Source organism: Canis aureus, chromosome 14 (genome assembly GCF_053574225.1).
Source record: "Canis aureus isolate CA01 chromosome 14, VMU_Caureus_v.1.0, whole genome shotgun sequence".
Lineage (NCBI taxonomy): Eukaryota > Metazoa > Chordata > Mammalia > Carnivora > Canidae > Canis > Canis aureus.
The window spans coordinates 10,646,873-10,670,044 of NC_135624.1; the positions used below are offsets into that span (position 1 = coordinate 10,646,873).

Consider the following 23,172-nt stretch of genomic DNA (forward strand, 5'->3'; position numbering starts at 1 on the left):
TTTATTTATTCATGAGAGAGAGAGAGAGAGAGAGAGGCAGACATACAGGCAGAGGGAGAAGCAGGCTCCATGCAGGGAGCCTGACATGGGACTCGATCCCGGGACTCCAGGATCATGCCCTGGGCCGAAGGCAGGCACTAAACCTCTGAGCCACCCAGGGATCCCCTCTTCTGTTTTAATAGGAGGTGGAAAAGCAATGAAAATGGAGTCTCAAAGATAAAGATAGAGGGAAATAGTTTACAACATGAGTTTCTTATGAAAACATGATATTAGAAATTGTAGGTGAGGGTGCAAAGCTGATTAATGAAGTAATTACCACCTATGAAGTTTGTCATGAGTGTTAAAGTGTGTTGAAAAAATATTAGTTTTTACTTGATTGATATAGGCAATACTTGGGAGGAGGGGAAGGGGTTGTATCTATAGAATTCTTTGCATAATGCACTGAGAAGTCAAGTAGGACCAATATTCGTCATCAGCTATATACTCTTCCTAAAAATACTTCAGGAATCTCTATGTGTGTGTGTGTATCATGAATAAACAAATAAAATCTTTTAAAAAAATAAAAATAAATTTTTAAAAAAGGGCAGCCCGGGTGGCTCAGCAGTTTAGCGCCGCCTTCAGCCCAGGGTGTGATCCTGGAGACCTGGGATCAAGTCCCACGTAGGGGTCCCTGCATGGAGCCTGCTTCTCCCTCTGCCTGTGTCTCTGACTCTCTCTCTTTCTCTATGTGTCTCTCATGAGTAAATAGATAAAATCTTTTTTAAAAAATTTTTAAAAATTAAAAAACAATACTTCAGAAATCTACATTTTCTCAAAGCTCATATGAAGCAATTATTCTATTGATCCTTTCTACATAAACTAATAATTCTTTTACTAGCTCAGCTTCACAAAGTGGGAATAAAAATACTTTAATAAAGAACGAAAAGAATTTCTGATTTCAATTGAATTTACTCAGTGCTCATGGAGTGTACACAGTGGGTGAAGCATGATGGTAAGCAACATGAGACAGGGTAGAAAACTGATCAAAACAGAACTTACTTTCAAGGTTTTCTCAGTCTAGCCAGGATAAGACACACACAACTGTTTTGATAGTTTGGGGAGAGCTACGATAGAAATACAAATAAAGCTTAATGGGATCCTTGAGCACAGCATGTCTGATTTTATTGGAAGGACTTCATAAAAATTTGGTGATCCTTTCTCTGGCTTTTCAAAGATAAAGAGAACCTTAGCAGGTGGAAAAAGGGTCTCTGATCTGTAGAAACAACATGAACAAAGTTACTGAGGAATAAGATACATGGTAGAGTTAGAGACCTTCTGATGGCCTGGAGTAGATATCACAAACTCAAATGCCTGCAGGTTATGTGGGTCACTCAAATGTGTGAAGTGAATTGGATTGGGGGTACAACATGGAGTGGTGAGGACTATGGGCAACTGATGAAGTAATGTTTCAAGAAACATAAGAAGTGTGTATTTTTGCAAAAACTCTCCCAATTCTTTAAATGGTGACAGTTAATACACATACACACACACACACACACACACACACAGTCACACACAGTAGTTCTGGGTGAACCAACATGGTATAGCATGTCTTTGGAAGAGATTGCTTGTGGGCACCAGTTTAGGAACTTTATAGAAGAACATACAGTGTCTATGGGGTAAGGATAAAGGGCTAGAGAGCAGTAGGACAGGCCTTTGAAGAAGTGAGTTGGAGCTACATTGTAAACAATATTTTGCTCAGGAATTGGTGTTTTGTCATAAGCAACTTATTGTATCAGTGTGGCATTTTAAACTCAATGCAATCTCAAATTTGCATTACCAAATAATCAGATCTAGAGCTGGTAAAGTGAGGTTTAGATTGAAAAAGATAAAACTAGGGTAGGGAGACTATTTACAGGAGTTACTAAAATAATCTTGGAAAAAACCAAATGAGGATCTGAAAGATTTGAGAGCCACTGAGGGGGACTATCAAAAGAACATAGGGACTAGTTACTAGTCATGTGGATAATGGGTGTCAAGGATGACCCAGAGATTTCAATTTAAATGATGGGTGTGAGGAAGTGACATTAGCTAGGAAAGAACAGGAAAAGAGGAGGATTTGTAGTAAGAAGGGAAAGTTTCCATCTTGAAGTGAGGAAGCCCCAGGAATGCCTGTGGAGATGTTATGAGTAACCAGGAAAATGGACTCTGCGGTCAAGCATACCCAGTGAAAATCTGGGCTCTGCTGGTTAGCAGGGTGACCTAGGCCATGTTATTTAATTTCTCTATGATTCAATTGCTCCATCTGTAATATGAATATTATCATAGCATCTACCTCATAGGGTCACAGTGAGGATTAAATGAGTTAACACATGGGAAACGCTTAACACCATACCTGGCACGTGTAATTCCTGTTACATGGCTATTGCTATTCATACCTTGATATTGAGTCATGGTGTTAGAAATTTAAAGCTCCTTAAATAATTCTGTTTGATGAAGGATAGTATTAATACTGCACGCATGGCAGGAGTGAGTCGTCAGATGGGAAGGTCAAGTGGGGTCATTTGTAGGGAATGGAGGCTGTAAGGGAAAGCTTATTTATAGTGTTTTATTTTAAGGTAATTTATAGGCAGTGTCTAAAAGGTTTCCCTCAGCATGATGAGGGGCAGATGAGGTCTCAGTTATTTAGTAATGATAACTCTGTTGAATACAGACTCTTTCCTGGAATCTACTAGAATATAGTGCCCAGTGGTTTGCAATCACTGAAAATCACATCAGAATCTTAAATCATATTGGGATCACCTGTGGGGCTTACAAACTACATATGGTAAAGTGCTAGACCTAGAGACAGGTTTTGGACAGAGTCCTGACACTACCTTAATCTAACATATCATTATAGTTGAGAACCATGGTTCTAGATCTTACTGTGCTGTGGGTCCAACAGAGACTCAACATGTAGGTTTTAAGAGCATAGTGACCAGTACCCCAGATACTGGGTTCAAGCAGATTGGTTTTGCATTCTGGATCTTCTTTCAAAACTCTGTACCCATGCAGAGTTCATTAATTTCTCTGAGACTCAATTGCCTTGTCTGAAAATGGCAATCATAATTTTTCCTGTGTCATTATCATGTTTTTGTAGGATGAGGTCTGTAGGACAGCCTACTTCTCACTACACTGTATAAGGACACCACATGGAAGCTATTCATATTATTGTTACTTACACTGTTATCAAGAATAATGATGCCATCTTGTAAATAAATAACCTAGATTTATAGATTGCATTTCAAATTTCAGTAAGAGTAATGAGTATTGACTTTTACATTATAGACCATAACAGTTTACATATATTCCCAGAAACTAAGGAAAATTTCAGAAAACAAATATCACAAAACCTATTACCAAACTGTAGTCACATTAACTTAATTTAGCAAACAAACACAAATGATTATTACATCTATTTAAATATGAACAATGTTGGTATTTATTTCACCTTAAAAAATATAATCTCTTGACCCCACATATATCCCCTTCCTCCACTCCCCTTAACAGTAAAACTCCTTGGAAGAATTGTGTTTATTGCCTGCCTCCAATTCTGTCTCTTGTTTTCTCTTGAACCCAATCCAAACAGATCTTACATTTGCAATTTATTAAAACTACCCTTGTACTGTCACCAATAACTTCCATATTGTGCAATCTAATAGTTATTAGTTCTAAATATACTTGTCCTAACTGCAATATTTGACACATTAGAACAGTCACTCCTTCAAATGCTTTCTTCACTTGACCTCTGGAAAAAAATTCTCTAGGTTTTCCTCCTACATTATGGCTGTTCCCTCTTAATTTCCTTCGCTGGTACTTGCCCGCCCCCCAATTTCCCCGCCACCCCCACCCCACTCTGGCCCTAGCTTCTTAACATTGGACTGTGCAAAGCTGGGCCCTCGTCACTGCTCAAATTATCCTTACTTCCTTGGTGATCTCAAAGTTTTGAACGCCATCTTCATGATGACAATTCCCAAACGTCAGTGTCTGGCCTGACCTATCCCTTATACTTCAGGCATGTATACTCAGCAACCTGGTAGTCATATCTACTAGATGTCTGCCTAATGGTTAGCTCAATCCTAATGTGTACAAAACTGAATACTCAGTATTTCCAATGTGAGCTTTCCACAGTATTCTTCTTTTCAGCTCAAAAATTAACTTTGGTCTACCAGTTGCTCAGGCCAAGAAACCTGAAGTTATCTTAGACTCTTTTTCTTTTCTCATATTCCACAACCAGTTCACTAGTATATTCTATTGGATTTATCTTGAAAAGTATCCAGAATTTGGCCACTTCTCACCATCTTTACCAATGAAGTAAATAGAGAGGTCAATAGGCAGGGCCAGATTGTGGAGGCACTTTAAAGCCCTAATAAAAAATGTAGGTTTTATTCTAATATTATAAAGTTTTGGCCTGCAGAATGGCATGATTAAAATTTTTAACAAATTTACTTCGGTGGTGGTATGAAGGATAGATTCAAGGACGGTATGTGGGCAAGAGTAGAGACTCAGGAAATTTTTTTCTTTTATCCAAAGGAAGTTCCCTACCACAAGAACAGGATGTAGGAGTGGGGGGATGGGTCTGTGGCCTCTTTCCTACCCCATTTCAGCCCTTCTAACTCAGAAATTTCAGTTAGTCTTGCTAATTCCAAATTAGGCAGACCTGGATTGTTTGCACCATTAGAAATGGGTGAGTGGAGAGGTGACCCCCTACCTGCTCAATCTGGTTACTATGGTAACTGTGCCAAACTCTAGCCAATGGGCAGCTGCTCCCACTCTCTTCCACCAACTGTTTCCCCTCCCCCTTCCCTGGGAACTTGATTCACAAATCTGAACTGGGGATTTCTGGCTCAAGGCCATGAGCAAGGGCAGAGGCCATAGGAGAGCAGTAGCATAGGTAAGAGTTGATTGAAAAATACTCCAAGATGGCAGCAGTAAATTTGGGCAGGAGGGCAAAAATACTACAGGTGAAATGAAGAGGTACAATTGATATAAATTGGTAACAATGAGATATTAGTTGTGAAATAAATGAAGACATTTAGATAAACATGGGCATTCTGGCTTGGGTTTCTACATAGATGGTTTCATTCACTAAGAATGAAAATGCAGGGGGCATAAGCTTGGGGATTGGACAAACATTAAATTAAATATTGGTCACATTAGAGATACCTGCAGGACATTATTCAGAAAGCAGGGATTGCAGCTCAGGAGGAAGATCTGGACTCATACAAACTAGGGCATCATTTTGGATCATGGAGACTAAGCTGTGCCAGGTCACAGAGCTAACAAGAGTTATAACAGGATAAAATCCAGGTCCTCTGACTTAAGAGTCAGGGCTATTAATGACTATGCTCTAATGCAAATTATTTTCCCCCTTGAAGGACAGGACTTCACAATCTCATGACACCACCCTCTGAACAAGCTTCTTAAGGAGGCCTAAATATAGTTTCTTAGCCCTGACTTTCTATGTGATCCTGCAAAATTTTCCTTTCCTTAATAGCCAAGTGTCTTTATATGACCTGATGGAGGTGTTAGCTAACTCTATGGTGATAACAATTTTGCATTAAAAAGTATACCAAAACAATGTGTTGTACATCTTAAACTTACACAGGATTATATGTCAATTATATTTCAGTAAAGAAGAAAAAAAGTACATTTAAAAGGTGGTCTATGCTCCTTAATCTATGACCTTTTGTTCACATCTCAACTTATTCAACTCACAATTCTGGTTTCTGTCCACAAACTCAGTTTATTCAGGGTCACAGATGAATTCCTCATTACCGATCCAAGGGAGAGTTTTGATTCTCACTTATTTAAACTTCCTATAGAGCATTGATAATCTTATATACATCCTCTTCTGTGTGTGTGTGTGTGTGTGTGTGTGTGTGTGACTGTGCATATAAATATGTATATGTGTTGAGGGAAAGAGAGAGAAAGTCATGACAGAAAGAGAAAGTTTGGAAAACCAGAAGGAAATAGGTAATCATAATTATACCACACACCCACAGCTCATCTATAGACATGCATTTTTCATATAATCTACTCCCAATCCTGAAACTTTGTGCTAGGAAGTTTCAGGGAAGAGCTGTCATTTTGAGGAAAAGAAAATATTTGAGATAGCCTATTGAACATGGCTTTGTATGCCAGGCTCCCCCCTCCCCTGGGAGTCATCTAAAACCAACAGGTAAAAAATCAAAAAAACAAAAAACTGTCAGACTGTCTCCAGTTAAAAGAACACAGATAATTTGCAGACTCTGATATATGTGTAATGACTGCTAAAATAGCTGAGATTGGTTAGAATCCACCTAACAGGAAGTGAAGACAGATACTTAGAAGATAGGTTGCCAAAGGATTTTGTGAAAACACATTTTCTGAAAAGAAGGGCTTTCCCTCTAGTAAAAAAGCTGCATGACTTGTTTGCTATAGTAAGGGGAAAATCTGGTGTCAGAAATAGCAATAAAAATCCTTCCGAACTTCAACTTTGAAAAGCAATGGATTTAAAGAGCCAGAGGTAATAAGGTTGCATAGAGAACTGCATGGATGCACCATACTTATAGGAAACAGTCCATCTCTGTGGTAGCAACAGAGATTTGAACACTGAGAAGCTACCCTGATATCTCCTCCCTCTCCACAGCAGCTTTCTAAAATGCCTAGTCCAGAAAACTTCAACTCATTGATGAAAAAAAGTTTTAAATAGGCACAATATTAACCTAAACACACTGTAAGAGAAAATGTGGAGAAGTACAGTAAACCTATCAAAAAAGAAGATTTATGAGAAAAAAGTTGCCACAAAAAAAGTGAAAAATGTGAACATTTAGCCATAATTTAAAGATAAAGAAATCTCTGTGAAGCAAAAGGGAGGCTATAAAGCATATCCAAAAATTCATGGGTGAGGTGGAAAGACACTAATGAAAGAAAAGTCTTGAAAAAGATGCTAGAGGTAGAAAAATGGGAGTTGAAGACATAAATCTATTTTTATTTACAAAGACTATGAATGCGTACTTGGAAAACAGAAGAATCAACTAAAAATAGTTTTAAATGAATAAGAATTCAATGGGGTGGTGGGTTAGATAATTATTGTGCAGAAATAAATATCACTCATATATTTAAGAAAATTATTTGGAAAGTATAATGAAAGAAATTAGCCATTTATAATAACAATAAAGATAAAATATCTATAAATTAACTTACTAATAAATATGCAAAAACTATGTACCATAAAGCACTCCGGAAAGGCACAAAATACAACTGAATAAAGAAAAGATAAAACCATAATTGGGTATGTCATTTTTGCTAATAGGCCAAGTGTCCGTCAATAGATGAATGGATAAAGAAGATGTGAATGGGATATTACTCAGCCATAAAAAGGAATGAAATCTTGTCATTTGCAAGGACAAGGATAGAGCTAGAGAGTATTATGCTCAGCAAAATAGGTCAGAGAAAGACAAGTACCATGATTTCACTCATATGAGGAACTTAAGAAACAAAACAAACGAGCAAGGGGAAAAAGAGAGAGAGAAAGTGGCAAATCAAGAAACAGATTCTTAACTATAGAGAACAAGCTGGAGATGAGTTAATTAGGTGATGGGGATTAAGGAGTGCATTTGCTATGATGAACACAGGTGATATAAGAAGTACTGAATATTATACATCGAAAACCAATATTATACTGTATGTTAAGTAACTGGAATTTAAATAAAACTTAAAAAATAAAATATAAAAAATATTCTACAGTGAAAATATTTTCCTTAGATGGGAAAATTTTACATAATTTCTCTCTATGGGAAATTTAACTCTATTCCAATAATTTAATTTTTGTCTTTCCTTACAATGAGACAAACGTTCTACAGACCATATGAAAACTAAACAATCAAGGACTGGGGTGCCTGGGTGGTGCAGTCAGTTGAAGTGTCCAACTCTTGGTTTCAGCTTAGATCGAGCTTCATGTTGGGCTCCATGCTTGGGCAGAGTTTGCTTAAGTCTCTTTCCTTCCCTCTCCCTTTCTCTCTCAAAAATAAATATTAAAAAAAAAAGAATAGACAGGAAAACTTCAATTATTTAAACAGTATTGTATTGATATATGAACTGACAAACAGAACCACTGGAGCACGATAGAAAACAAACCCAACTACACACAAGAAATGAATACATGATAGAGGTGTTAGATCAGTAGGGAGAAAACAGATTATTCAAAAGATGGTGATGGAAAAGCATGGAGGCATCTGGGGAAAAAGTTGGATTCATCTTTCACAATGTGCACCTGAATATATTCTAAATAAATCAAATATTCTATTCAAATATTCTAAATAAATCAAAGATGAAATGTAAAAAAAATGAAACCATACTAGAAGAAAATGAGAACATTCTTTTATAAATTTGTGGTGAAGACAGCACTCAAAATCCAGAGGCTATAAAGAAAAATATCAATAAATGTTACTACATTAAAAGAAATTAAAAAGGAAAAAAAAATTTTAAATTATGCAAGGAAAAAATATTTAAAAAATTTTAAAAAATTATGCAAGGAAAAAATATAAAGAAAAGGGAAACTATAGATAAAGTGAAAAGATAACATACAGGAAGAAATATTTGTGGACTCTTAAAACAGAATAATCTCCCTAGTATATGAAAAACACATAGAAATCAATGAGAAAAAGGCCAACTTCCCAGTAGCAAATTGGGCAAAAATATGAATAAAGAGTTCATTGGAAAAGAAATGCAAATGGCTCCTAAATACACCCTTATTCATAAGACATGAAAAAAAATTTTAATTACATGAGATTATCACTTCTCTGCACACTGCAACGGCCAGGACACTTACAAATAAAGTTTATGTCACACTCGTTGGTGTCATGTGGGAAACAAGCACTCTGCTTCACCAGTACCAGGAGGTAATCATCAGTAAAAGTCCCGTGGAGGGCGGTTGGCAATATTTGTTAAAATCACTCATTCATATAGCTTTGACCCAGAAATTCCTCTTACGGGAAATTATCCAAGAGAGTCGAATGATATTTGTACAAAATTATGCATTACCGCATTTTTCAGAACAGTGAAGGATTAAAAACAACCTAAATGCCTATCATAAGGAAACAATTAAATACATCATTGTATCCACACAAATAAGGCTGTTCTAGTCAGTAGTCCAAAAAGAGATAAACAGGGAAACTTTCCGGTCAAGAAAGTTATCTGATAAAAAGCTCCGAGATAGGGGCAGCCCGGGTGGCTCATCGGTTTAGCGCCGCCTTCAGCCCAGGGCGTGATCCTGCAGACCCGGGATCGAGTCCCGCGAGCGGCTCCCTGCATGGAGCCTGCTTCTCCCTCTGCCTGTGTCTCTCTCTCTCTGTGTGTCTCTCATGAATAAATACATAAAATCTTATAAACATATATATTTTTTAAACATATATTTTAAAAAGCTCCAAGATACATTAAATTTAAAAAGCAAGACATAGTACAATATGCTTTCAAGACGAAGAGAACATAAGAGTATATGTTCACATTTGCTCCCGTATCCAGAAACTCTAGAAGCTTCCAGAAAAGCCTACTTGCAAATGTGGCAGGAGAGAGAGAGCTGCTTGGCTGCCGTCCGTCCAAGTCTTTGCCGGAGCCCGTCGACGAGCTGGGCCGCGACTTCCCAGCGCAGCCGCCTGAGAGGCCGTGAAGACAGCTCCTCGCCCGCTTCGCGTACTGACGCACCCCAAGCGCTGAGCACCGCGCACCAGGCAGGCTCTTGGGCCACACGTGGTGGGCGAGCCCCGGGGTGACCGCGGAGGGAGACAGGGCTGCATCCCCGGGTGTGTTAATGATGCATTGACTTGAAAGGTAAATTAAAAATAAAACAATGAAAGAGTGGAGAGTAGGAGGGCCTCAGATTTCTTTCTTTTTTTAAAAGATTATTTTTATTATTAAAGACACAGAGAGAGGCAGAGACACAGGCAGAGGGAGAAGCAGGCTCCATGCAGGGAGCCCCACGTGGGACCCGATCCCAGGACCCCAGGACTCCAGGATCATGCTCCAGGCTGAAGGCAGGAGCTACACCACCGAGCCACCTGGGCTTCCCTGGACCTCAGATTTCTTTTTTTCTCCATATCAGATTTTACGGAAACGTGTCCATTTCCATGACTACGTTTTGTTTACAGAAGGGCTGAAAACGGCAGCTCGGAGTCTCCCCAGGGCGCCGCCACATGCCCCACAGGAGGGCGGGCCGCCGGGCGCTTCGCCTCCTCAGGCCTGCGGAAGAGCCGCGCATGCGCACCTGCAGCCGCTCGCGGCCCTTGTCCACGGGAGCGACTTGCCCACGCCGGCCTTGCGGCGCTTTTGGATGGTCTCGGGCTTACAGCCTTTACCGCCTCTGCTTGCCAGACTTCCAGCTCTTTCTGTGGTCCTGGTCCATGAACGTTCGTGGAGCTGCACATCAATATCGCGGATGTTAGAGGTTCAGAGACGAATGAGGTAGTGTCTGCGCCCTCTCGGGGTTTCCAATCCAGTCAGAGATTCAGGCACACGGGTCTCCACAACGTGTTAACCTAAGGTTTCCGTTCTCCGCGTCTGTATTGTTTTGCTGGGGCTGAGGGAGCAGATGGCCACGACCTTGACAGGGAGAGAGTCTTTTCTTGCCTCTCCAGCTTCTGGTGGCTCCCGGCTTCCGGGGCTTGCGGCAGCGGCGCTCCAGCCTCTGCCTGTCCCTCTGTGTGGTCGCTCACCTTCCGGTCTGTGTCTTTTCCGCTTCTGTCTGCGTCAGATTCCCCTCAGCCTTTTTCTGATGTAAGGACACTTGTCATTGGGTTTAGTTAGGGCCCTCCCAGATAACCCAGGAGGATCTTGAGATCCTCAAATTGATTACATCAGCAAAGACTCTTTTTAAAATGACACCATATTCACAAATTCTGGGGGTTAGGTTGTGGGCCATCCAGTGGGGGGGGGGGGCACCATTCAATCCACTAATGTCCTCTTGCATATGTTCTCTCACTTTTCTTTAGCGTCCCATTGTGCTTGTTCTCAGCCTGCATCAGGAGGCCGACTTGAGATCCAGCTCAGTCCAGCCACCAGCTAGCCGTGTGACCTTGGGTGTATTACCTAACTTTTCTCTGCCTGAGACCCCCTGCCCAAGTGGGAAGTGGAAATTTAACAAGTTTGTTGTGCAAATTAAATGGGGCCTGGAATGTAAAGCTGTTAGCACAGCTCAAAAGATGTGGGGAGTGATGATCTCATTGTGGTTAGCATCTGTGGTAGGATTTCAGCTTTTCAATGTGGGGTTTTACAAGGAAGCATTTATCATGGTCCTTCGGCCTTCATTTTCCCAGTGCCATAAGCGTTGGAGGCATGCTCCAATCTTGGAACAGTGGCTTGGCTTTGGAAGCCTTGCAGCTAACTGGCAGACAATTGGTAATTCACTATTTTAAGTTTAGGACACTGGCAGGAGGTCTGAGTTATGTTAATTTCAAAGCCCTCTGACAGACATCAGATTTTTTTTTTTTTTTTAAGTAGAGTTTGGCACTTATTCAAAGAGTCAAAAGAAGCTGTGTGGGGAGATATCTTGTTTAACATCTGTCATTTAACACCACTTGTACCCCAGGGGGAGAAAGGAGAGGGTGCCTGAGAGCTAAATTTAAGTCTAAGGATCTAAGCATTTTTAAAAGAAGGTAGATAACAGTTTCCTGTCAGGGAGAGACTGCTAAAAGAGAAAGTTTTGTTCAAGCTTTCTTTACTCTCTTCTTTACTCTCTCTAAAATCCAGGGAGAGTTATTTGTAGTTAAGTACATGTCTTAAATCCTGTCTTCTTTAGAGTAAATATTCTCTTCAAAAGCAAGGAATGGGAAAAAAAAAAAAAAGGAATGTTTAAAACCTGTATTTCCTTTCCTTTTCCTTACAAGGAAAAGGTTTCTCTGATGAAACACTTCAGTCAAGTGAGCATGTCTATGGAGGTCCAATTTATAAAACAAAAATAATCTTATTGGGAGGGGTGATGGGTGAGAAGCTACAGTAATACAATATTCCTCAGCAGGCAAAATCCCCTCCCCAGGGTGTCACCCTTAACTGGGGTACTTGTCTCCTCTGAGGAAGGGGCTGGAGGGCATTCGGACCAGCTGGAGTGTGCCTGAAGCTTCGACTTGAAGGTCGAGTTGCTCATGAAAAGTTTTGTTCTGTAAATCACGTAAACGCAAAAGAAGGCAATGAGATGTCAACTACATTGAATAGCTTAGGGTTCCAAGGATGAATGTGGGACAAAAATAAAACTAGACCCATTGTTGATAACAACCATAGTGCATTCTGGAAGATTTGACTAGTGAAGTGGTTAAGAGCAGGGGGGCTAGGAGCTTAAGCTGCTGGTTCCTACCCCGAGCTTTGTGGGTCTGCGTGGTCCCTAGACCAGCCAGTAGCATCGGCAACACCTGGCAGCTTGGAAGTGCAGACTCTCAGCCCCATCCCAGACCTACTGAATCATAATCTGCATTTAGCACGAATGCCAGATGATTTGTATGTGCGTTAAAGATTGAGGAGCGCTGATCTACTGTGGCAGACAGACCCTAGGGTGACCCTCAATCATTTTCACTTCCTGTTGTTTGCACAATCATTTTCACTTCCTGTTATTTGCACCTTTGTGTGATCCCTTCCCCTTGAATGAGAGTGGGACTTGTGACTTACTTCCCGCTGGCAGAAGACGACAGAGGTGAAGAGATTTTGCAGATACAATTAATGTCTCCCATTGGTTGATTCTGAGTTAAAAGGAAGAATACTCCTAGTAGGGCCCAACTTTATTAGGTGAACAGCCCTTAAAGGAGGGACTGATTCTTCCCTGAGGTGAGAGGCTCTCCTTGTGGGTTTGGTGATCTAAGTAGCCAAGGTACTAAGTACACAGCAAGGCCTCTAGGACCTAAAGGTGGCCAACAGCCAGCAAAGCGGGGCGGAGTGGGGGAGGGGGTCCTCTATCCTGCAGCTGCAAGGAGAGTATTTCAGTCAACCACTTGCATGAGCTTGGAAGCAGATTCTTCCCCAGCTGAGCCTGGGGATGGGCAAGCAGCCCAGCCGACACCTCCGTGCAGCCTTGCAAGCAAATTGTGAGAAAGGAACACTAGGGCATGCCTGGACTCTTGACTGATAGAAACTGTGAGTTAATAAATGTGTATTATCTCCAGCTGTTGAGTTCGTGCAGATTTGTTATACAGCAGGAGAAAACCAGTCCACCTAGGGCAACTTATTTACCTACTCTCTCTTCTTTGCCTAAATATAAAGAGGGGATGAAAGTAGTATTAACCAGGGGTTATTGGGCAGATTAATGGGTAATATGTGTAAAGTACTTAAAACTGGACTTGGTAAACCATGGTTACTGCTAAAAAATTGTATTATTACAGTATATACCTGAGACAGAGAATTACATGATTATAATTCTCTGCTTTTGAAAACTGCTTTTTAATAGGATGCACAAAATGAATGACAGTCAAGGAATTATGTTGTATCTTGTGTATATATGGGCTTCTGGGTCATCCCAAGTATGTCTTTTGAATTTACTTCAGTGAAAATACAGCTCAATGCCGCTAGAGTCTACAATGCATCTTGTGTTACGTTTAGTCTCCTAAGAGACTCTGTCTAAGCATCTCCTGGTTACAACTTAAAGTGGAAAAACATGTACCTTATCTTCATTTTAAGACGGGTAAGTGGAGCTGTGGAAGACATTATTTGTCCAGGTTGTGGAGGAAATAGATGATATAAACAGAATTGAAATCTTGCATCCTGATTCAAGCTCAGATTCTCAAAACCCCAAAGGCTCTTTGCTGTATGGCACAAGACAGGCTCAGCTAGAGATGGGCTGTATTGAAAGGACCTTTCTCAATGCAGATTCCAACACTTACTTCTTTCCTCTGTGTCTGCTCCTCCATACCCGCTGATCCTCTTTGACAGAAACTTTGTTTTGGGACTTACTGGCAAAATGTTACTTCTGACTGTGCAACATCCCACCCCAGGCAGGTGTAAACAATGCAGAAGCAGTAGCAGATCTCAGAGTGGCAGCATGGCTGCTATTATGACGGTAAAATTAGAATGGGAGATGAATTCTACCCTTCACTGAAATTTTTTTTTAGCCTCTATGTAAAACAGGTGCACTGCAATTTCAAGCAGTTACTTGCTGAGCATCCCTGTCGTTCTTTGTCAATGGCTCTGTTACCTTCCTTAAGTGACTGTACACTGTACTTAAAATACTCTTCAGGTTATTTTTAATGACAATGTTCTTTCAGGAGACTTTTATCTAGTAGCCACCTGTTACATTGCTCTTTGTTTTGAAGCTCAATATGCATTCAAGAGGGCTTTTTGTTCTACTCTAAGGTAAAGTCACTCACGCTTGGTTTTTGGCTAGTACCACAGATGAGATTATAAGTGAACTTCCATAAATCGTCCTCTGCTCACCCAATTCCACAACTTATTCTTCCCTCTGAAACCTCTTCTAAGTGATGAGATAAACAGGTTTATCTTCTTCAGTACATGTTTTATTTTTTCATTCCTTTATCAACTAAAGGTTTAGGTTTTGGTGCTAATGCTAATGTGTTAGTCTCATCTTATTCTGCTGAGGAAGTTGCCTAGCTGTGAAAACTGTACTATGTCCTCAGATATTCCTGATGATATGATAGAGTATATTTTTTCTTACCCATTAGTCAAGGTAATATGGTTTTGATACTTACAAGTCTCATCTCAGTTAATATACAGGTATCTCTGTGTGTGTGTGTGTGTGTGTGTATATATATATATATATAATTATTTATGTCCTTCTATTGAAAGTCCCTGGATTTCTTATATACTCTAACCCTAAACTGCCAACATCATTCATTTTTTTAAAGATTTTATTTATTTATTCATGAGAGACACAGAAAGAAAGGCAGAGACACAGGCAGAGGAAGAAGCAGGCTCCATACAGGGAGCCCGACGTGGGACTCCATCTTGGGTCTCCAGGATCACACCCTGGGCTGAAGGCAGCGCTAAACCACTAAGCCATCTGGGCTGCCCATCATTCATTTTTTTAATTGTGGTAAAACCAACAAACATAAGAAGAGTATATTTCTGACTCCTTCAAAGATATTTGGCTTAGGGACAGTGAAAAATATTGAGCCTAAACTTTCCTTTAGAATATTCTCTAAATAACACCAGTATAATATGCTAATAATAATGAGAAGGAGGGTAGCAGTAGTTATAACTTTCGAATCTGAATCCAGCTAAGTATGTGCATTTTTAATGACTGTGTCAGGAAAGTTACATGACAAAAATTCTTTAAGAATCTTTCAAAGACAATACTAGAGAGTAGTAATTATGATATTTTTAGATGACAGATTCCTTCCTTCAGGAAGCTTTCACAATCACTGTGTGTTCATGATATCTTTACTGAAGGTGGGAAAGATTATTTCACACAAGGAAAACAATGCAGTTAACTACATAATTGCATAAGAAACACAGCAGGTACAAAATTAAGATCATCTGATATTTGTTTTCTGTTGTGTCTTAGACCATTTAGAGAGAGGCACAGGCTATACGCAGGGATGATGGGATGCAGGTGTATGCAGAGACAGCACCATGGCTAGAATGTTGAAATACTCGTGCAAGCCACACTGGTGCCCAATGCCGGCCTCTGCCCAGGAACATCTAGACACCTGAATCCATCACCTCAAGGGTTAACACCTGGCACATAGTGGGACCTTCAAGCCCCAGCCTTCATTCAGGGCTCAGGCTGTCCCAGTCCTTCAATGTTTTGAGGGTTACCCATGGGTAAATTTGATTAGGAAGTAATTGTGATGCTCAGTGAAGTTTCAGTGATTCACGTGGCCGGAAGCTGTCTTAAAAAGGATCGTGGTACATCTTCTTTCTGTTGTGATGTGCTTCATTCCATTTTCCTCTCAAACTCAGAAGTGTCAACTAATCTGCCATTGCTCTGTGGAGTTCCAACCTGAAAAGCCGCTTCATGGAATCTGAAATTTGGAAATCCGAATACCTTAATGGAGCTGCTGAACTACTCTTGCAGAGGAAAGAAAGACAGAGAAGTGGTATCCTTCCCTCTGCCTTTAAGTGGTCATCTGAGGCGAGGAGAAGTATGATCAGAATGACTGCTTGGAGGATGCTAGGATTTGGTTCCCATGGCTGCAAATATAGCTAGTTATCATAACCCAGCCTCAAACACGTAGGAATGAAGAGTTTTTGATCTTCACTGGAAGATAAACAAAGACACTTGTCTGAAGTGTGTTAGGTAACCCTCTAGGAGTTGTTTTTCTTTAAGTGAGGGAGGACAAGTAACTGATGTCTGAAATACCTACAAATGAACCACTTTTGTGTTTCTGCCACAGTGATGATATGACAAGGTTAAAGCAACAGTTCATGTAGTCAAGATCCACTGCAAATTTCCAACATTATCTAATGTCTCCAATGTCAAGACTAATTCTTAGAGGAGACTAAAGACTAAATAAATATTCAGGTATTACTATCTGCCTCCAAGGCTATTTAGAAATGCTGTTAGGTTAATCTTAACCTTTATGCCATGTAGAGTCAAACTGCTTATTCCCCTTTTATTACCTTAACTCATTTGCATTCCTAAGCTCATTTTTCCAAATAAAACTTTCTTCTAGTTACTCATGGCTGGGCCACATCAACAGGACTCTTATATTGCTGACTGATGACCACTAGCTTTATTTTGCTTTTCCCGGGGCCACTTATACTCTGAGGGATGAAATGTACACTCCCATTAGTTTTCCCTCCCTACTCAATGGCTTTCCAGGTCACTTACTGAATGCTGTTGGTGAAATGTCCTGTTTTCTGATACAGTGACAGACCCGAAGATCATAGCCTGATTCTTCAGTCACTGGCTGGACAGAGTGATCTCATTTCTCCCTCTTGTTACAGTCTCCCTCTGGGCTTGCCTTTCACAAACAACTCAGTTGCATTTTACACCAAATGTACAACTGAGTTGCTTGACCTTTCTATTCCGCAGTCTCTCAGGACAAGTCAAGCTATCAGCTACCTCCTTTCACATTTCATAGCAACAGGCAGAACATATTCTTACTCACTACTTTCCTATCTACCAACTGTTCTGCTCAGCAGGCAGCTGTGTTATGGTTGGGAAAGGTAGCATTCTAACAGACCTAATATTTATTTAACCAAAGAGACCTCTGGGGCTAACCTACAATTATAGGGATCCTCAATCAAACATTGTCTGTACACACATTGTATCTTAAGCATGTCAAGAACTTGTGATTAGAAACTCTGATAGAGGGGAATTAGACTCACTCAAGCTCCTGAATGCCTTTGGGACTCTCAGCTTATACTTGGGACATTCATGAAATAAGGAAGGAAAACAGCAGTGCACTGAATGTTGTAATTCAAGATATAAACGAAGATCTGTGTTAGAGGCAAGTTTCTATGGTTAAATTAATATTTTTAGTACATTTAAGTGAAAGTAGCCTTTTATTTTAAAGTGACTAGACATAGACTTAAATGGGAAAAGTGTGTAAATAAAATCAAAATTTTATTTTCTTTAAGAAAGGATAAACCACAAACTTACCATAGTTTAGTCCCTTCTAGGGTCTAAAGTATAAAAAATTGGGGGACAGTTTTTTTTTTTAACTGTATTTAAGTTTCTCAGTTTTTCTTCCTCAGAAGTCAACGTATTTCTTAATTAACCCAGCTCTCTATATCCTCAGAATTTTCCTAGATGATCCATGTATCAATCCAGTGTAATCCATAGCTTTCCCACTTTATCTAGTACCCTGATCTGCTGCTCCTGGCTACCACTTCTCTGTCTATAACTTGCCTCCACGCCTGTCCTTTGCTCCTTTGTTCAATCATTTGCTGCTACTCTTCGACCTCTCTTCTATCTTTCTATTTGTATTTATTGAAGGAAATGTGTTCCTAAAGAGCAGAAGCTTTGCAACATCTGCTATAACAATATTGGACATCTCTAAGACATGAGTGCTGGTGGTATCAATAATATCGCTGAGTTTGCTTATTTTGAAAGCAAAAGCAAAAGATTTAGCTCTTGAAACACTTATTCTTGGGCTGTTTGTTGGAACACAGCCACCATGCCAGAAGCAGCATAAGCCATGAGGATTGGCCATGTGCAGAGACTTTAATCAATAGTGTCAGCTGAACTCCCAGTCAATAGCCAGTTATCTAAGTGAGGTCTTGGATCTTTAGCTTAGTTGGGTCTTTAGACCACTCCAGCCCCACAGCCATATAATTTCACCTACATGAGAGACACTAAATGAGAACATCCCAGATGACCCTGGTCAACCTAGAGAATTGTTTTATAGGTGGCAAAAAGTATCTCACTTTTGGGTAAAGATCACCTGAAGGTTACAGTTTTGTTAAGACTACTTATAGTCCCTTTCAAGTAGATTAGGAGTCTTTTAAGAATGTTAAAAGCTGTGTCTTACCTACAGTTGCCAGATAAAGTACAGGACATAACATTTGGCAATACTTACACTAAAAATTTATTCATGTTTGTATGAAAATCAAATTTAACCAGTATTTTACTTTATTTGCTAAACTTGGCAAATAGGCATACCCTGAATCTACCAAACAAAGAAAGGGCTGATCTCAAAGAGGCCTCTTATATTACCTATCCATACTTCACTCCTTGGCCCTTTATTAGATGATATGGGAAATAGATTCCCTAGATCAGTCAAATCTACTTATTAAAATACTATAAACCTTTACCCAAGATCCTCTGAGCAAATATTCATTCCCAACACTTCCAAAATGTTATAGAATATGTAACTCAATCCCTCAAAACAAATCCAAAACCAAACTAGAACTTGGACTTTGGAAAAATCAAATGCAAATAAAAACATGATTGAATAAAACAAAGCATTACTTGTTTTGATTTATCTCTGAAGGCTACAGGAAGGAAAAAAAGAATTTGGATGATTTTCAGCAACAAATAAAATCTTCAAGTTCATGGAAAAATAATACCAACACCATTTAATTTTTGGATATTGTTTCATAGTTTACAAAAAACTTTCAGATTATTTCATTTGAATTTCACAAGAAACATGAAGTGAAAAAGTGATAGATCATTTATGAATCCTATGGACCTTAACAGACACTGCCACTGAAACTGTTGTACCTTACTGCAGAGCTCCTTAAATTATCACATAGAGGTCTATGTACTTTCAGATAAATTCTAACAAGCTGTTTGTTACTCCTTCTAGCACAGGTTGGAAACTGCAATGAGAAAGATACCTTTATAGCATTAAGAAGCTAGTTGACCCTCTGGAAGACACAGCAGACACAACTCCAATTTTGTTTGAGTTTGAAGACCTCTTAATACATTAGCTAAAGATCCATTCAAACCCCAGTAAATTCTAAGACCTGACACTGCCGATTTTTGACATGCTAATTTAGTTGATATTTTTATCTATGGCCCATATATCTATGTTAAGCTACTAAATAAAATAATGCACTTTAGAAAAATGTGTCAAAGTAATACATAATTTAAACAAGTAGCTGGAAAAAAATCCTACATCAACTATCTTATTCTATGACAATCTTAAGTTAGAATTATGTTGTGGCACTAAAAGACAATTGAATGTATAAAGCAATGCAAGCCATTCATTCCTACCCTCATTTTAAAGCATAGATTTTTCTGCAAATTGTATTTTTCTGCAAATAATCAATAACATTGTAGCAATTTCTACAGGATATGCTGATATCAGTTGGAAGTCTGAGGGAACAATTCCAAAATAAACCCAAACAACATAAATTAAAGCAACCAGAATGTTTTTTCAGTGGATTAGAGGTTCTCCTCCTATAAAGATGGGCTACCATAAAATTCATTCTTCAAAGGTCTTGGAGCAAGCAGCTCTCATGTCTTTATCTGTTTTTACATGTATAATAGATGAGGCTTAAAAAGAATCTGGATGCAAATTTAAGTTTACCATAATGGCATCAGAGTCAATATGGATGTGGATATAGTACTTACTCTCTCTGCATTTTCTCTTGCTATCTTCCTTATTCAAAATTTATCTGTCAATAAAATGAGAAAATAAATTGTTAAGATTTACAGGATTATAATTCACATTACCACCACAATGTACTTGCTGGTATTGCCATGTAAGAACAGGAAACAACATAGGTTTGTCTGTTAGGTGTAGTGGACAAATGCTTTTTCTAACATTCCATGTTGTTGCATGAAGTTGACTGATCTTTGTCTGCTTGGTTCTCATTTTTCTTTCTAGAACCAGCATCTCATTTTGTCTTTCAGTAATCATCTTGCTCTCTGCCCACGTCATACAGTGGCCCAGTATGACCCACTACCTGCCCCATTCCTCCTCTCCAGGGGAGTGATTGATCTAACAAATCAGTATATTTTATCTTCCCACCCCCAACCCAGAGGCGGAAATGGAGAAGTGACCCCAGTGATACAGTGAGATTCAATCCTAGAGTTTTTTAGGATACTGGGAAGGAAAGGTTTAATTTCTGTTGGTGTTGATAAGTGATAGGGTGAGCTGTTTTGTTACTTCATGGGGAGAGCCTACCTGGGAAGGAACTCACCATAAAGGAAAGCAAAGAAGGCTAAGAGAGTAAAAGTCCACGTGACACTGTTTTAGCATCTTGCTCAAGCCATATCTGAAGATGTTACTACTCTAAGACTCTTCAGTTATGTTAACTAATAAATTCCTTTTCTTATTTAGGCCACTTTGAACTGGAGTTTTATCATGTAAAATTAATCAAAATCCAGAATTAAAATTCAAGCTAGCAAGAGTGATTATAGAAGAAAAAACATGATTCTGTTTTAATTCAAGAAAAAAATGCACAAACTTCAATTCCTTCACTGAAATTATATATTACTCATTTTTGCCACTCACCTCATAAGACTGTGAAGTATTTGTGAAGGAGAACGTGAGTGTAGACCATTATTTGTCCTTTCCACGTTTTTAATTAAATGAAGAAATTTACTACACCTAGAATGTCTTATGGCCTAGCGTCATAAAAAGCAATTGGTCACTATCATTCATCAGAAATCCCAGCACAAAGTACAACAAAACGCTAAACCTAACAGATAACATCTGTTTGAAATACACAATATGATACAGCCAAAGCAAAGGGTTCTTGAATTGGATTTAGTGCAGTCAACCCACATAGGTATCAAAAACTGGAAAATAAGATGCCTTATTTTACCTTTAAATGCTTCTGATCAGGGCAGCCCGGGTGGCTCAGCGGTTTAACGCTGCCTTCAGCCCAGGGTCTGATCCTGGAGACCCGGGATCGAGTCCCACATCAGGTTTCCTGCATGGAGCCTGCTTCTCTCTGCCTGTGTCTCTGCCTCTCTCTCTGTCTCTCATAAATAAATAAATAAAATTTAAAAAATAAATAAATGCTTCTGATCAGCTAGTTCAAAAGTTATATCATGGAGAAGATGTCTTTTAATTAATGACTCTAATAGCCAAGCACTATGGTAAATCTTTGCAAAGAGCATATTATTAGCTACAAGATTGTTCTTCCAGTGGGGTTAGGGAGACAAGTATTTAAATCTCTCAAAGGGGGAGGATTGCATTCAGTTTTCTGCCAAATAACTTGTCCTTCAGAGTTAATAGGGACATTGTAACTGGATCTACCTAAATATTATACAATAAATCTTAGTGATCACATATGAGGCTAGCAACACGGAGCTAATGAGCTTGAGCTTGCAGGGGAAAGATTGGCCTTGCCTCTTACTCCTAAGAAAGACCCTGTCTGAAAAGAGTTCCTCCTTTCTCAGTGCTTTCACAAGTCATGTGTGGCCATCTTACTCACATACATGCGGGTCTAGATTTACTTCCTTCCAGGACAGGAAATGAGTAGTTTCTCTGGCAAATTAACAAGTCCGCTTTGCCTTAGATTGGGCTCTCTTTTGAATTCTAATCAGAAGTTATTTTTGGTTATCACAGGCATCCTTTTCAGGGATTCTTTTATCTTAGTCTCTGGCTTTCAACCCACCAAAATCAATGTATGTGTGCACATGTGCGTGTGTATGAGTGTGAAAAATAAGTGGCTACTTTTAAATATAAGAGTGGCTCTTTGCCATATATCCCAGATTGGAGTCCTGATGAGCTTCTGGAAGGAAAGGAATTTCACAGCACTAGAGGTTAATTGTAGTGAGGGATGAAGGACATAATTGGATGACTTGCTTGATGGATCAACAAAAGAGTGTGCGTTTACTTGGTCAATGCCAGAGAAAACAATCTCTGATTTACTTTATAGTCCCCATTGTATTTGATAAAATGGGCTTGTGTGGTGACAATGGACGTGGATTCTGTAGTCAGAGAAGTTTTAAATCCAAACTTAGCATCTTATTAGTTATATGACTTTAGGTGACTTTCTGAACATCTCTGTGCCTTGGTTTCCTTATTTGTAAAATGGAAAGATAATGAGAGGGCTGAAAAGTATATTCAGTGTCGTTGGTGACATGCTTAGCACCCGAGGCACCCAATAGTTCATTGTTAGGCTCTGATCCTACCGAAAGTGGTCAATACCTGTCTGTCTCCTGATTCAGTTCCTCAGTGGCAGATGGAGGGTCATATGAAAACCTTGGCAGTTTTTACTGAACTGAGAATCTGGATTGTGATGGCATCTAAATTCTAAGTTAGAATGAAATGACTAGCTCACTGTATTCTCTCCTTTTCTCTTACATTTTGTGGTTGAGGCCCACCTGAGGGTTAGGATCCACTTCCTGAATTTTTACACTATTTATTTAGAACTGAGTATTTCCAATCCTTTTGATAACAAACTGATGTCTGTTTTTTGAGCCAAACCTGCCAACATTAGAATAAAAAGAATGATTCTGAGAGGTTTCAAATTATCTCTCATTTACACAGAAACCAATTTTGGAGAGCTGGAGGTTACTTGGAACCATACTTCTTCCCTCTAGCAGAACTAGACTGAAAACTTTTTAGAAAATGAATACATGTTTGTTTTTGTTGTTACTGTTTTTAAATCTTGATTATCTGGTAAATCTAATAGTGTCATTGCCAAGAAAGAATATATATTACTTAAGATCTTTCTACTGATTTTTTCCTTCTTTGTATGTGATCTAATTTTGATTTTCCAAGCCTGATATTTCCCATGTCTATAATCCACAGTAGAAGGTCTTCCAAAAGCTATCTTTGGTTTGCTGGATTCCATGTGTGTTGTGAAGATTTTGTTCTGCCTTTATTC

At 39.2% G+C, this 23,172-nt stretch overlaps 1 long non-coding RNA gene across 1 annotated transcript; it reads right to left on the minus strand.

The window, feature by feature from the left end:
* Positions 1-15,184: 15,184 nt before the first annotated feature.
* Positions 15,185-22,592, minus strand: LOC144283164 (uncharacterized). Its single transcript, XR_013351576.1, has 3 exons — positions 22,491-22,592; positions 19,958-20,001; positions 15,185-15,956 (listed from the first exon to the last, which is right to left on the minus strand). It is a non-coding gene; the product is annotated as an uncharacterized LOC144283164 (long non-coding RNA).
* Positions 22,593-23,172: the final 580 nt, after the last annotated feature.